Source organism: Eurosta solidaginis, chromosome X (genome assembly GCF_040869045.1).
Source record: "Eurosta solidaginis isolate ZX-2024a chromosome X, ASM4086904v1, whole genome shotgun sequence".
In the NCBI taxonomy this organism is placed as follows: domain Eukaryota; kingdom Metazoa; phylum Arthropoda; class Insecta; order Diptera; family Tephritidae; genus Eurosta; species Eurosta solidaginis.
This window is the reverse complement of record NC_090324.1, coordinates 181,191,059-181,204,718: the sequence shown is the minus strand read 5'-3', so window position 1 is coordinate 181,204,718 and position 13,660 is coordinate 181,191,059. Positions and strand designations below refer to the sequence as shown.

At 39.7% G+C, this 13,660-nt stretch overlaps 1 protein-coding gene and 1 non-coding gene across 2 annotated transcripts in view; one reads left to right on the top strand and one right to left on the bottom strand.

Annotated features, from left to right (window-relative positions):
* The window catches only part of sv (shaven), a 956,023-nt gene that overhangs the window by 756,604 nt on the left and 185,759 nt on the right, over positions 1–13,660 (top strand). The window lies entirely within an intron of this gene.
* On the bottom strand, positions 526–598 carry TRNAK-CUU (transfer RNA lysine (anticodon CUU)). Its single transcript has one exon. It is a non-coding gene; the product is annotated as a tRNA-Lys (tRNA).

The window sequence follows — 13,660 nt, the reverse complement described above, 5'->3', positions numbered from 1 at the left end:
TGGTTAGGTTATCATCTATTTAGTTTGTTTGCGAGTTTAAAATTGAATAAAATAATGTTTATAACGCTAGCAAATTTGAGAGGTTGAAGCTAAATTTATTTCGGTAATGGAAGGCTAACTTTTCAACTCTTTGGTGTGGGTGTTGTTCCAGGTAAGAAGAGGGGAAGTGGGAGGGACAATGACGTGAAGGACCCTTAGACAGACGAACTTGAGCCAGGTATTGGGGGCGTCGTAAAATTAGAGGAGTCAGCACGGCGCCCATGGCTTCGCGTAAGATACGCAAAGAGGGTGGGTAGACTCCCCCTGACTCTGGACGGGCCTTCTTTCCTTTTTTTTCATCCATTTCCTACTTTCCCTCTATTTATGTATTCACCTCTAGGCATGAACCACTTTTTTTTTGTTGAGATAACTGCGGGTAAGGCAGGTGTGCAAAACCCCACCCCATTCGACGAGCTAGCAGGGGCTTGCAACCATGCCACATGCCACCTCCGCCTTACCATTAAAAGTCAGTAATCACAACAATGGCGCCCAACGTGGGGCTCGAACCCACGACCCTGAGATTAAGAGTCTCATGCTCTACCGACTGAGCTAGCCGGGCGTAAACTAACTTTTGAATCGCTGGTGAGATGGGGTAGTGGAGTTGTTTAACAGGTAAATTCTCATCGCGTACCGGATTAGAAGAACATGTGATAGAGGTACGCGATGAGAATTTACCTGTTAAACAACGCCACTACCCCATCTCACCAGCGATTCAAAAGTTAGTTTACGCCGAATTAGATCAAATGCTTAGTATGGGGGTAATCGAAGAATCCAATAGTAGTTGGAACTCACCAGTTTCACTTGTTAATAAGGGAACTAAGAATCGACTTTTCCTGGATGCGCGTAAGGTAAATGAGCGAACCGTCAAGGACGCCTATCCACTCCCTCACATCGACAGAATACTTAGCCGGCTACAAAATACTAGGTATATATCAGCCATAGACCTGAAGGACGCCTTCTGGCAGATTCCGTTGGAAAAAAGGTCGAGGGAGAAGACAGCGTTCACAGTGCCGGGGAGACCCCTCTACCAATTTACCGTTATGCCCTTCGGACTGTGCAACGCGGCACAAAGAATGCGTCGATTAATGGACAAGGTTATACCCGCTTCGTTACGTGAATGTGTGTTTCTGTACCTTGATGACTTGTTAGTTTGTTCTGAAGATTTTTCGTCTCATATATGTTTGTTAGAAAAGGTCGCTCGGTGTCTTCGCGAAACAAACCTAACGATAAACGTAGAGAAAAGCAAATTTTGTTATAAAGAAGTTCGATACCTTGGTTATGTTGTAGGTGACGGCTGCATTAGGACTGATGCAAACAAGGTAGCAGCTGTGAGGGACTTTCCCGAGCCGAAAACCCCGAAACAGTTACGACGGTTCCTAGGCATGTCAGGCTGGTACCGACGCTTCATACAAGATTACACGACTATTGCAGCTCCGCTGCACGACTGCCTCACCAAGGAAAAGATAAAGAAATTCACTATGACTGATGACGCTAGACGGGCATTTGAGCAACTCAAACGAAGCCTAATATCGGCTCCCGTCCTAATGCATCCAGATTTTAACAGACGCTTCTACATCCAATGTGATGCATCGACAGACGGAGTGGGCGGGGTTCTTTTCCAACTCGACGAAGACAATAACGAAAGACCAATTGCTTACATGTCTGCAAAACTGAACAAAGCACAGAAAAACTATAGTGTGACAGAACAGGAATGTTACGCAGCGGTTCTAAGCGTAAAACGTTTTCGACCTTATGTGGAGGGCTTGCTCTTCACGATAATAACGAACCACGCGAGCTTAAAATGGCTTATGAACCAAAAAGACCTTGCTGGACGACTTGCTAGATGGAGTTTAAAACTCCAAAGTTTCGATTTTGACATCGAACATAGAAGAGGCTCACAAAACGTTGTACCGGACACTCTCTCCAGAATGGACATGGAAGAAATAAGACCCAGTGACAGAGTGATGGACATATGTCTTGACTCGCCATATTTTGACTCAGACGAATACCGTGAGCTACAAAAAACAGTGACGGACAACAAGGATAAATTGCCAGACTTATGTGTATCTGACGGATACGTATATAAACGGACACAGTTTGACCGGGGGGATGTACTTCAAGCGGACCAAGCCTGGAAGCTTTGGGTTCCGTCGGAGCTGCGATCGGGGCTGGTAGAGTCTGCTCACAGCTCACCTTCAGCTGGTCACGGTGGAATCCACAAAACTTTGTCTCTTTTACGCGAACGATATTACTGGCCAGGAATGGTAACAGAAGTTTGTACCTTTATTAAGGGATGTGAAGTCTGCTCAGAAAGCAAGACACAAACTGCTTTTCACAAGCCCCTTATGGGTAAGCAACATGTAACCGAACGGCCTTTTCAACGTTTATTTGTAGATTTTATGGGTCCGTATCCTCGTACGTCTGATGGTAATGTTTTTGTGTTTGTATGTTTAGACCATTTCACCAAGTTTGTATTCTTGAAACCTATGCGCAAAGCAACTTCAGCGGAGGTGGTGAAATTTCTGGAACGAGAAGTCTTCCATATATTCGGGATATCCGAATACATCCATTCGGACAATGGAAGACAATTCGTTTCAGGAACTTTCGCCACCCTCCTAGGGAAATATGGTACTTCCCATATCAAGACAGCCTTTTATTCACCGCAGGGATACGCCGCAGAGAGGGTCAATCGGTCGGTTCTCCAGATCGTAAGATCATTCATTAACGAAAACCAAAAATCTTGGGACCGACATATTAGTGATGCGGCGTTTGCACTTCGAAGTGCTGTCCACTCCGCTATCAACATGACGCCCTATCATGCCACTTTCGGTATGCCTATGATACTGCATGCAGCATCATACGAGCTATACCGAAAGATGGGGTCGCTGAAGGATGTTGATTGCGAGGTGGAGACAAATGGTGATAGATTGCAGTTACTGAGGGACAGAATTAAAAAGGAGCTGAAGTTAGCACACGAGCGTAGTAAAAAAGTGTATGATACGAGAAGTAAGGACGTTAGGTTTCAAATTGGAAAAGTGGTATACCGCCGGAATTTTAAACAGAGCTCCCAAGTTGACAACTATAATGCCAAGCTGGCACCCAAGCAAGTCAAATGTATAGTGCTTAAAACAATAGGAAATTCAATGTACGAGCTAGGGGATGCCAACGGGAAAAGAATCGGGGTATACCACGCTAAGGATATATTCACGAAGTAAATGTTATATGTTGCATGTTAGACGTTGCACGTTGAATGTTAAATGTTAACAATGTGATTATCAAATACCTGACTAATCTTCTACCTCCGACGACATAATTATTTATCTGCACACCTGACGATTCCCATATCTGACTACCTTTCTATTGACGTAGGATTTTTAGCATTTTTTACACCCAGTGATCTTTTTTATACACCTACTTGACCATTTAGTAATTATTAAACCCCTCTTATTTATTTATGCAATTATTTATTTTTTTTAAATTTTTTTTTAGCCAATTAGCAATAGTCAGCAATCTGTGATATTTTTTCTTCTACGACCCTAATCCTAACTGTGATATATTTTACTAACAATATTGACAGACTACTAAAACTGTGATATTTTTTTAATTTTAAACCTAAAATTATGAGTGAATTTGTGATATAGTCAGTTAGCAGATACTTAGATATTGATGTTGTATGTACGTATGTACGGCAAGTACGTGTTGCACATACACAGCTACAACTGACTTGGACATTTTTTTTTTGCCCGGCATTAAGTCGTGGGTCGAGGCCACACATTGGGGTAGAAGAAGGAAAAGACACATAATCGGCCGCGTATGAATTTATTTAACGCAAACGCTCCATGGAGCAAGCCCCATCGGCGGATGCGAGCCTGTTACGCTGGCCTCAAGATACATAGATACATATGTCACCGGCAACCGCACTTGTTCTTGTGTTACACCCTTATCGAAAAAATGTATCTCAATCAAGTACCTGCGCGCGTTGCGCAACATTAGTGGAAGGAGGCCTACATGTACAGGTATGAATGTGTGCATGCGCAAAAAACGAAATGCAACTGCACATGCGTATGTGCGAACTGAGTGAAAGTGGTAGGAAATTCCGTTTAGATACGAATCGGGGTATGCGCACGATCGAGCTGAAGCTCAGAAAATGATTGCAAAAGTTGGATTTAAAGTGCGTGGGCGTGTCGCGGAAAAGCTAAAGTAAAGTATAGTGCCGGTCCATTGGAAAAAAAGAAAAAAACTTAATTTTTTAATAAAAAAAAAAAAAAAAAATCACGTAATTTTCGCAAAACGGTTTCAATTCCGTTCAATCTGCACAATTGTAAAGTATAACAACGAGAAGCAAAGTCCGTTGGACATCCTGCCACCGATTTTGGGACAGGACCTAGGAAGGGGCTAAGGCACATACTTACCCGCATTTACAAACATTTTTTAAAGGGAGTGATTGGAATTTTTGGAACACATATGTTCCAACGAAACATGTAGCGCACTGGATTGCCGTGGAATGTCATAGAGAGCAGGGAAAGAGAGGATCGAGAGAGAAACTTCCAGGCTAGAGCGTGATCGTGGCATGCAAGCGAAAGCCAGTGTCAACGCCAACGCCAACATTCAAGAGCGGAACCAGCCAACGTCAGTAGCAGCGAACACCAGTCAAAGTCAGCAGCAGCGACAGCATCGCCACCGTCAGCAACGCCGACAGCAACACCAGCGACGTCACCACCGAGAAAGCCCAAGGAGGGCCGAGGGAACACTTTTTTTATTTTTTTGCCTCACAATCATTTGTTAATTTCGAAATTCTTTAAGTATCACTATCTTTTTTTTTAATTTTGTAGTAAGCACATTTTGTTGGCTTCTAAGTTAGCCTTCGGGCTTTAGTTTTTTGATATTTTCCTTGCCATTTTTTTTTCCTTCGCACACGGATTTCTTTGGGTTTTTTTTTGGTGGTCTAACAATTTTATCTCCACACACTTTTGGATTCCAGCCACCAATAATACTTTTTTTCTATAAGCAAGTTTTTATTACACTTACATATATTTTTTTTTGTGTGATTTTTTTATTCCTTTTTGTATTTTTTCCTTTTTTTCGGCTGCGTAATTTTGTGACCCACTCGACGCCCGCTACCGCGAGTGAGTGAGCGTGGAGTCGGTTGCAAAATTCCATTGAACCTTACTTAGGCAATGAACGTATGGTATTTGTACGAATGGGAAGAGACGTATGCATGTAAACTTTTCCTCCCTCACAGGTCCCCCACAGCTTGAAGGCGCCTACAATGCTGATGTGCTGAGATCAGGTGAGTGAGAAAACAAAGAAAAAAAAAAACAAAGAAAAAAAAAAAACTATCATATTCTCTTTACATATATACGTATACAAGCATTGACCTATATATATTCCTATGTACATAATACCTTAGCCTAGGTCAGGAATTTCCATTAACTTTAGCTGCTTTGGTTACTTTATTTATATATATACAAACCGATAGATCTTTTTGCGGTTTTGTAGATGGAAAGATATGACAATGATTTTTTTGTTGTAGAAGCAAAGTATCTTCCTAACACAGAATACATTAGGGGGTGACGAGTTACACACAACCCTCCATATCGTTCACATAATTTTGTTTGAATTCGATTATTTTTTTTAATTTTTTTTTGCTTCGAACTGGATTGTTTTTTTAATTTATGGTTGAAAAGTTATTTGAAGATGTCAAGCTTTTGTTTATACAGATATATTGTATTGCTAAAGAGAATTGTCAAAATACTTTATTAGCCTTTTTTGCGATAATTTTTTTCTCACACCTAGATTTAAGACTAGTGGTTAGGTTATCATCTATTTAGTTTGTTTGCGAGTTTAAAATTGAATAAAATAATGTTTATAACGTTGTCAAATTTGAAAGGTTGAAGCTAAATTTATTTCGGTAATGGAAGGTTAACTTTTCAACTCTTTGGTGTGGGTGTTGTTCCAGGTAAGAAGAGGGGAAGTGGGAGGGACAATGACGTGAAGGACCCTTAGACAGACGAACTTGAGCCAGGTATTTGGGGCGTCGTAAAATTATAGGAGTGAGCACGGCGCCCATGGCTTCGCGTAAGATACGCAAAGAGGGTGGGTAGACTCCCCCTGACTCTGGACGGGCCTTCTTTCCTTTTTTTCATCCATTTCTTACTTTCCCTCTATTTATGTATTCACCTCTAGGCATGAACCACTTTTTTTTGTTGAGATAACTGCGGGTAAGGCAGGTGTGCAAAACCCCACCCCATTCGACGAGCTAGCAGGGGCTTGCAACCATGCCACATGCCACCTCCGCCTTACCATTAAAAGTCAGTAATCACAACATTTGGTTGCTGTGATGTGTTTGCCCTTAAGGCTGGCGTAACAGCATGGGGCCTGCTCCATGGAGCGTGTGCATAAAAAAAGTTTCATACGCAACCTTTCCATTCTGTCTTCTCTAGCAGCTCAATGTGTGGCCTCGACCCACGCCTCAATGTCGGACAAGTAAAAACGTCTAAATATTGCAAGTATCTACGTACTAACTATATCACAGATCCACTTTTGGTCCTAAGCATCTAATTACTAGCATATCACAGTGTTAAAAAAAATAAGTAGTCAAGATTTGATAGGGTAAATATCACAGATAGGGTTAAGGTCAGTAAAGAAATAAAAATATCACAGTGGGCTTTGTATAAATACGTAAATAATCAAAAACTAAAACTAGATAATAGGGAATAAATAATTGCAACAATAATTCAAAGCGGCTATGATAATCACTAAATGGTCAGGTAGGTGCATCAATATAAAATAAAATCACTGGGTTTAAAAAAAAAAAGAATTTTTTAAAATAAGCGAGCTCTAGGCCAAATATTTGTATATTCTGAATAAAACGCAATACGTGAATTTTTGGTATACAATTATATTATGTAATTTGTCGATATTTCGACTTCAGTCATCATCAGGAATTGTTGAATGCAATATGTCGACTTGCACTCAACAATTCCTGATGATGACTTCAGACTGAAGTCGAAATATCGACAAATTACATAATATAATTGTATATCAAAAATTCACTTATTGTGTTTTATTAAGAATATACAAATATTTGGCCTAGAGCTCGTTTATATTTAAAAAGTTATAATTCAAAGGCCGTAAACAACAAAAAAATAAATAATAAATTAATAAGGAACAAGGTTGTCGGATAAGTCCATAAATAATTACATCGTCAGGCATGCTATTAAATAGGTATAAATAGACAATTGTTAGTCAAAATTTATTCAGACACAACAAAGCTTAACATTTAACATATATTCACTACTCTATATCGCAAAATGTCTTTAGCATGGTATACCCCGATATTTTTCACACTTGAATAACCCAGCTCATACATCGAATTTCCAATTGCCTTTAGTACTATGCATCCTAAAATCAGCCCTCCATCGCAATGATCAACAAAAAATTCAACTCTAAAAATTCCAACTAGTTATAAACATATCTTTATTTATAATTTTTAAAGCTAAACATATTACCTAATAAGTATGATTCCAAATGAATTTTCACAAAGAAAAAAAAAAGAAAATCTATAAAAGCTTAAATTATAACAATTCCTTAATACAAAAATTCCAAAATATAAATTATTCAAATTATTTTGCTTCAATTTCCTTTATTGATTACAAAATAAGTTTGTCAATTAAAAAACACACTGATACACTAACAACATATATTTTTTATTTGGCACAACATATGCATTTCGGACAGACCTGCTGTCCATCATCAGCGACGCGCTACTAAAGCAAAAGAGTCAAGAATATAAACAAAAGAGTAAATATTAGCAAAATTATAGCCATTACAAAACAACGTACATATGTATGTATTAAATTAAAGAAAAAAGAGGGGAATTTATGTTCCCGTTGTCAGCATTCATGGCAATCTTGGTTTTTGTGATGTAGAGAGATTCGTAAGCGTCTAACTTTCTGTTGCTGTGCACCGCTTTTATTAAATGAAGACTCTCTTCTACAGTGCCGATGCTGTGCTTTGTTGAGCTGTCGTCATTTGTGGTGTGAATGTAAGCTGCTACTGCGGACCGATGAATTTGTTTGTTGTTGGCGTGCTTTTCGTGTTCTTTGAAACGAACAGAGAATTGCCTTCTAGTTTGTCCAACATACTTTGCATCGCAACCCAAGCAGCTAATTTGGTAAATGCCGCTACGCCCAAGCATTGGGACAGTATCTTTTGTGGAGCCCAAAATGTTTTTTAATTTGTTGTTGTTTGTGTATACGATTTTTATTTCATTCTTTTCAAATATGTTCGTTAAATTATTGGTGATAGCAGGAAAATAACTAAATGGTATGCGTGTTAATTTGTTTGTTTTAATTTATTTATTTTGAGCGAAGAGAGTAGTTAAATTGTTTTTGTAGTGTAAGTTGGATTGTTTTTTTATTAGTTTTTCGATGAGTTTCTTGTCAAAGCCATTGGTAGTTGCGAGGTCGATAATTTTTGTATTCTTGTTTTTATAATTAGTTACGGGGAGTGGTAAATTGACAAGGCGATAAACCAATGAATGAAACGCAGCTATTTTGGTTTGATAGGGGCAGAAAGAATCACATGACAAAATGGCAAATTAAAAAGACTCATCGAAGAACAACTTAGTCAACACCCAAAAGCCTGCCCGGAAATTCGCCCAGTAAAAAACCTCGTAATGAACCTATCCACCGCCATGTTCAACGATGAAGAACTAGATCTATTAAATAGAGGTCTAAATTATACCCCCCACACAATGTCCAGGTATGCAGAAGATTCCATCATATATATTGAATTCGCCATTTAGCTCCATCCGTTAAGTACACCAAAGACAATTCGTGAAACAGCAATGAAAGCAATAAAAAATGCTAAACTCAAACATAAAAAACGTCAGATACCAGAAGTAATCAGGACGATTAAACCCTTAAAAGAGAAGGACGTCTATTATATGAAGTCCGATAAAGGTAATAAAGTCATTATTATGGACAAAAAAGACTACGACCGCCGAATGCACCTCTCTATCGAAGAAGATGCTTTCCAACTTTTAAAACGATCCCCGCTTAATCCTATGGTTAATGACGCCAAATCAATCATCAAAAAAAATTTGCGAAGTTTTTAAGACCAATAAATACGCCTTGTTGGTGTTGGTGTTGTCTCCGAGTATCCCAGTTGATATTGCTATAGAGTCTCGTCGAAAACACCTGGAAAACAAACAGGCCAACCCGGATGAAATAAAGGTTTTAATTGAGGCATCCCAGTTTTGTATGTCCCACAATTGTTTTGCCTTCAGAGATAAGTTTTATTTTAATGACTTCGGTACCAGCATGGGAAACCCACTGTCACCACTAATTGCAGAAGGATTCATGACCAAATTCGAAAACGCCTTAAAAGCAGAAGGTGTCTTACCTCGAATTTGAATCAGAGAGGTCGACGATGTGTTTTGCATAATTAAAAAACAAGAACTTCAACACACATTGCACACAATAAACAAAACATACGACAGCATAAAATTCACAGTTGAAGTGGAAGATGGACAAAACTCCATAAATTTCTTAGACTTGAAATGCACAAGAATAAACAATAAAATTGATTATGCTGTATATCGAAAACCCACCTCAACTGACCATTTAATTAAAAGTGATTCTTTCTGCCCCTATCAAACCAAAATAGCTGCGTTTCATTCATTGGTTTATCGCCTTGTCAAGTTACCACTCTACGTAACTAATTATAAAAACGAGTATACAAAAATTATTGAACTCGCAACTACCAATGGCTTTGACAAGAAACTCATCGATAAGCTAATAAAAAAACATTCCAACTTACATTACAAAAACAATTTAACTACTCTCTTCGCTCAAAATAAAGAAATTAAAACAAACAAATTAACACGCATATCATTTAGTTATCTTCTTGCTATCACCAATAATTTAACGAACAAATTTGAAAAGAATAAAATGAAAATCGTATACACAAACAACAACAAATTAAAAAACATTTTGGGCTCCACAAAAGATACTGTCCCAATGCTTGAGCGTAGCGGCATTTACCATATTAGCTGCCAGGGTTGCGATGCAAAATATGTTGGACAAACTAGAAGGCAAATCTCTGTTCGTTTCAAAGAACACGAAAAGCATGCCAACAACAAACAAATTCATCGGTCCGCAGTAGCAGCGCATATTCACATCACAAATGACGACAGTTCAACAAAGTACAGCATCGGCACTGTAGAAGAGAGTCTTCATTTAATAAAAGCGGTGCACAACAACAGAAAGTTAGACGCTTACGAATCTCTCTACATCACAAAAACCAAGATTGCCATGAATACTGACAACGGGAACATAAATTCCCTCTTTTTTCTTTAATTTAATACATACATATGTACGTTGTTTTGTAATTGCTATAATTTTGCTAATATTTTCTATTTTGTTTATATCTTGACTATTTTGTTTTAGTAGCGCTGATGATGGACAGCAGGTCTGTCCGAAATGCGTTTGTTGTGCCAAATAAAAAGTATATATAATGTATCAGTGTGTTTTTTATTTGACAAACTTTTTTTGTAGTCAATAAAGGAAATTGGAGAAAAATAATTTTAAGTGCTGTCAGACTACAGACCTTAGGTTCGGCTATTTTAATAAATAAATAGTTCTCACACAGTTTATATAAATTATTCAAACAAAAAAAGGAAAAAATTTGAAAAATAGCAGAAATAAAAATATGCTAATCAAAAATCCAACGTTAGCTCTCGCTTTAACAACCGATATACAAGAAAAAACCATATATTGCTTATGCTAGGTATTTGAAGGTCAGTTCTACATCTTCCAAATAAAGAAGCAGGCGGAGGATATATTGTACACGCAGCTTGGAAAAATGCCCTTTGGCACAGGCAAAATTTACATGCGACTCAGGAAAAGAAGTCCCGAAGATAAAATTTCTAACACGCTAGAGGTGGGCGAAGTCGAAAAGGACCTCAAGATCCTAAGAGAAAAAAGACAGGTGGAGGTAGTCGACGTCACCACGAGGGTATTAGGAGAGAACCAACCGCCAAATGGTGCTGTGATTCGCACAGAGGAACACCCTGCACAACAGTTACGAGAGGCTGATGGGGGCCTCGAATACTCTAAACCAAAAGGGCAAAGGGAAGACGAAGACGTCACGACGAAGGTGATAGAGGGGGACATACAGCCCAATGGTGCTGCGAGTCCTACAGATAAACCTCCAACACAGTAAAGTGTCGTCGAGCGAACTCCTCCTAACCCTTGAGGAGGGATCGTTTGACGTGGCGCTGATCCAGGAGCCGTGGCTCTCATCGGGAGGAAATGTTTCTGGACTTAGCTCGCGCGGGTTTGGCGTTTACTACGCGCAAACGGAAGGACGGGTGCGAGCTGTAGTAATGGTAAGGAAACAGCTGCATTCATATATGCTGCGATATTACACTACTGAGAACCACGTAGTGGTGGCCGTTGGGCAAAAGAATAATCAGTCATTTATTCTGGCGTCCTGCTACATGGCCCATGCTGCGGATGTTTCACCGATGGAGTGCAAAGGCTAGTACAGGAGGAAGGGCGCAAAGGACGGTTGGTCATAGGCGCAGATGCAAATGCGCACCACAATGCGTGGGGAGGAGCAGATACGAACGAGAGAGGCGAATCTCTATTTTGTTACATCGTGCAAACCAATTTGCAGATAGCCATCAGGGGAAATGGCCCTACATACATTGGTCCAACATCCAGCATTGTTTTGTATATTACACTGAGCTCCGAACGTGATATATCAATGTATGATTGGATGGTTCTTGATAGACCATCCTTCTCCGACCATGCGTATATCAGCTTCAGCATCCCCTAAAGAGGGCAGAGAAGGGAGGAACCTTTAGAAACCCTAGGTCAACGAACTGGACTAAGTTCCAGAAGCAGATAGAAACAGAACTGGGACAACCTAAAGAGGTTGCCAATGTGGAGGAACTGGAGGAGTCTGATGAATTCCTAACAAGGACGCTTATGACTGCATATAACAAAACTTGCCCAATAAGAAGATTCAGAGGAAGAGCAAAGCCGCCATGGTGGAGCTATGAGAGATGGTTCAGAAGAGCCAGCAGACAGCACTTACACTTCGATCACGGAGCGGGTAGTGCCGGGCTTCTTGACCGATACCAAGATCGAATGGGCGATGAAGACGTTTTCTAAGTTTAAATAACCGGGCCTAGATGGTATATTCCCGGCCATGCTACAAGTCTCATGTAGAGCGGTCATGGAATGAATTAAAATAACATTCGATGGGTGCATACGACTGAATCATGTAACGCACTCTTGGAGAACTGCTCGTTTAGCTTTCCTACCAAAGGCAGGGAAGATCGGTCACGTGTATCCCAAAGACTATAGACCCATTAGCTCAACATCATTTCTGCTCAAATCCTAATTGTAAATTCTAGAAGGAGAAACGCCTAGAAATATGCGAACGATGAAACCGAAGAGTATAAACACCAGCACCAGCTGAGGCATGAGCAATCAGTTTGATTTAGGCACGCTATCAGTTGCGAAGTATAAGTGTTATTGTGAAGTATTTTCAAAGTAGTCTAATAAAGAACAGTTTGCATTATTGAATATGGGAGTTATTTATTCAACAGTTTATCGATAAGAACATTAGTAGAAGGTTGCAAATAAGCGGAGTTTCACTAAATTCGTTAAAATTGGTGTCAGAAGAGGAATTGTTGAATAAATTCCGAAGATTGCGAATACAACTTGGACATGGAAAAGTTGAGTGAATTGAATATCCAGCAACTGAAAAAGGAGTTGGAGAGCCGTGGATTGAATAGGCAATAAAATCGAACTTCAGGCACGACTACGAGAGGCTATGGAGTCGGAAGGAATTAATGTGAACGATGATGTATTTCATCCTGATGGTGACGAGACAACAACAAAATTGAAGAGAAAAACAAAACATCGCAGACAATTACGAGCACAGACTTGAACACGATTTTGGCTGCAATATCTGCTCAAACAACGACAGTGTCATCTCAACTGGAAACGCAGGAGAACCGTATAAAATCCAAGATGGAAGTACAGGAGGCACGCATTTCAGAAATGGCGTCGCATATGTAATCCCAACTGGAAGAACAGAAGATATATATGGCATCACAACTGGAAGAACAGAAGACATATATGACATCTCAGTTGGCTGAGCAGTTGAAAGCACAAGAGGATCGCATATTCTCGCAGCTGGAGGCACAGGAAACAATATTCCCATCGCAGCTGGAGGTTTTTAGTGAAACACAAGATAAAATGGAGGCCGATATGGATGTTTTGAAAGATAGGATTCAGGAGTTACAATTGAACCGTCCAATCAATTCAACGTCTACTCTGAAGGTAAAATCCTCAACGTTTGATGGTTCAGTTCCTTTCCAGGCATTTAATCTCCAATTTGAGAAGACCTCAGCAGCGAACAACTGTAATGCCGAAGATAAAGTTGCTGCATTGTTCGTGGCTTTGAAAGGACCAGCTGCTGAGATATTACAGACCAATCCAGACTACGAAAGTAACAGCTATGAAGCATTGATGGCCGCTGTAGAACGACGGTACGGAAGCGAACACAGGAAACAGATCAACCAAATAGAACTGCAAAA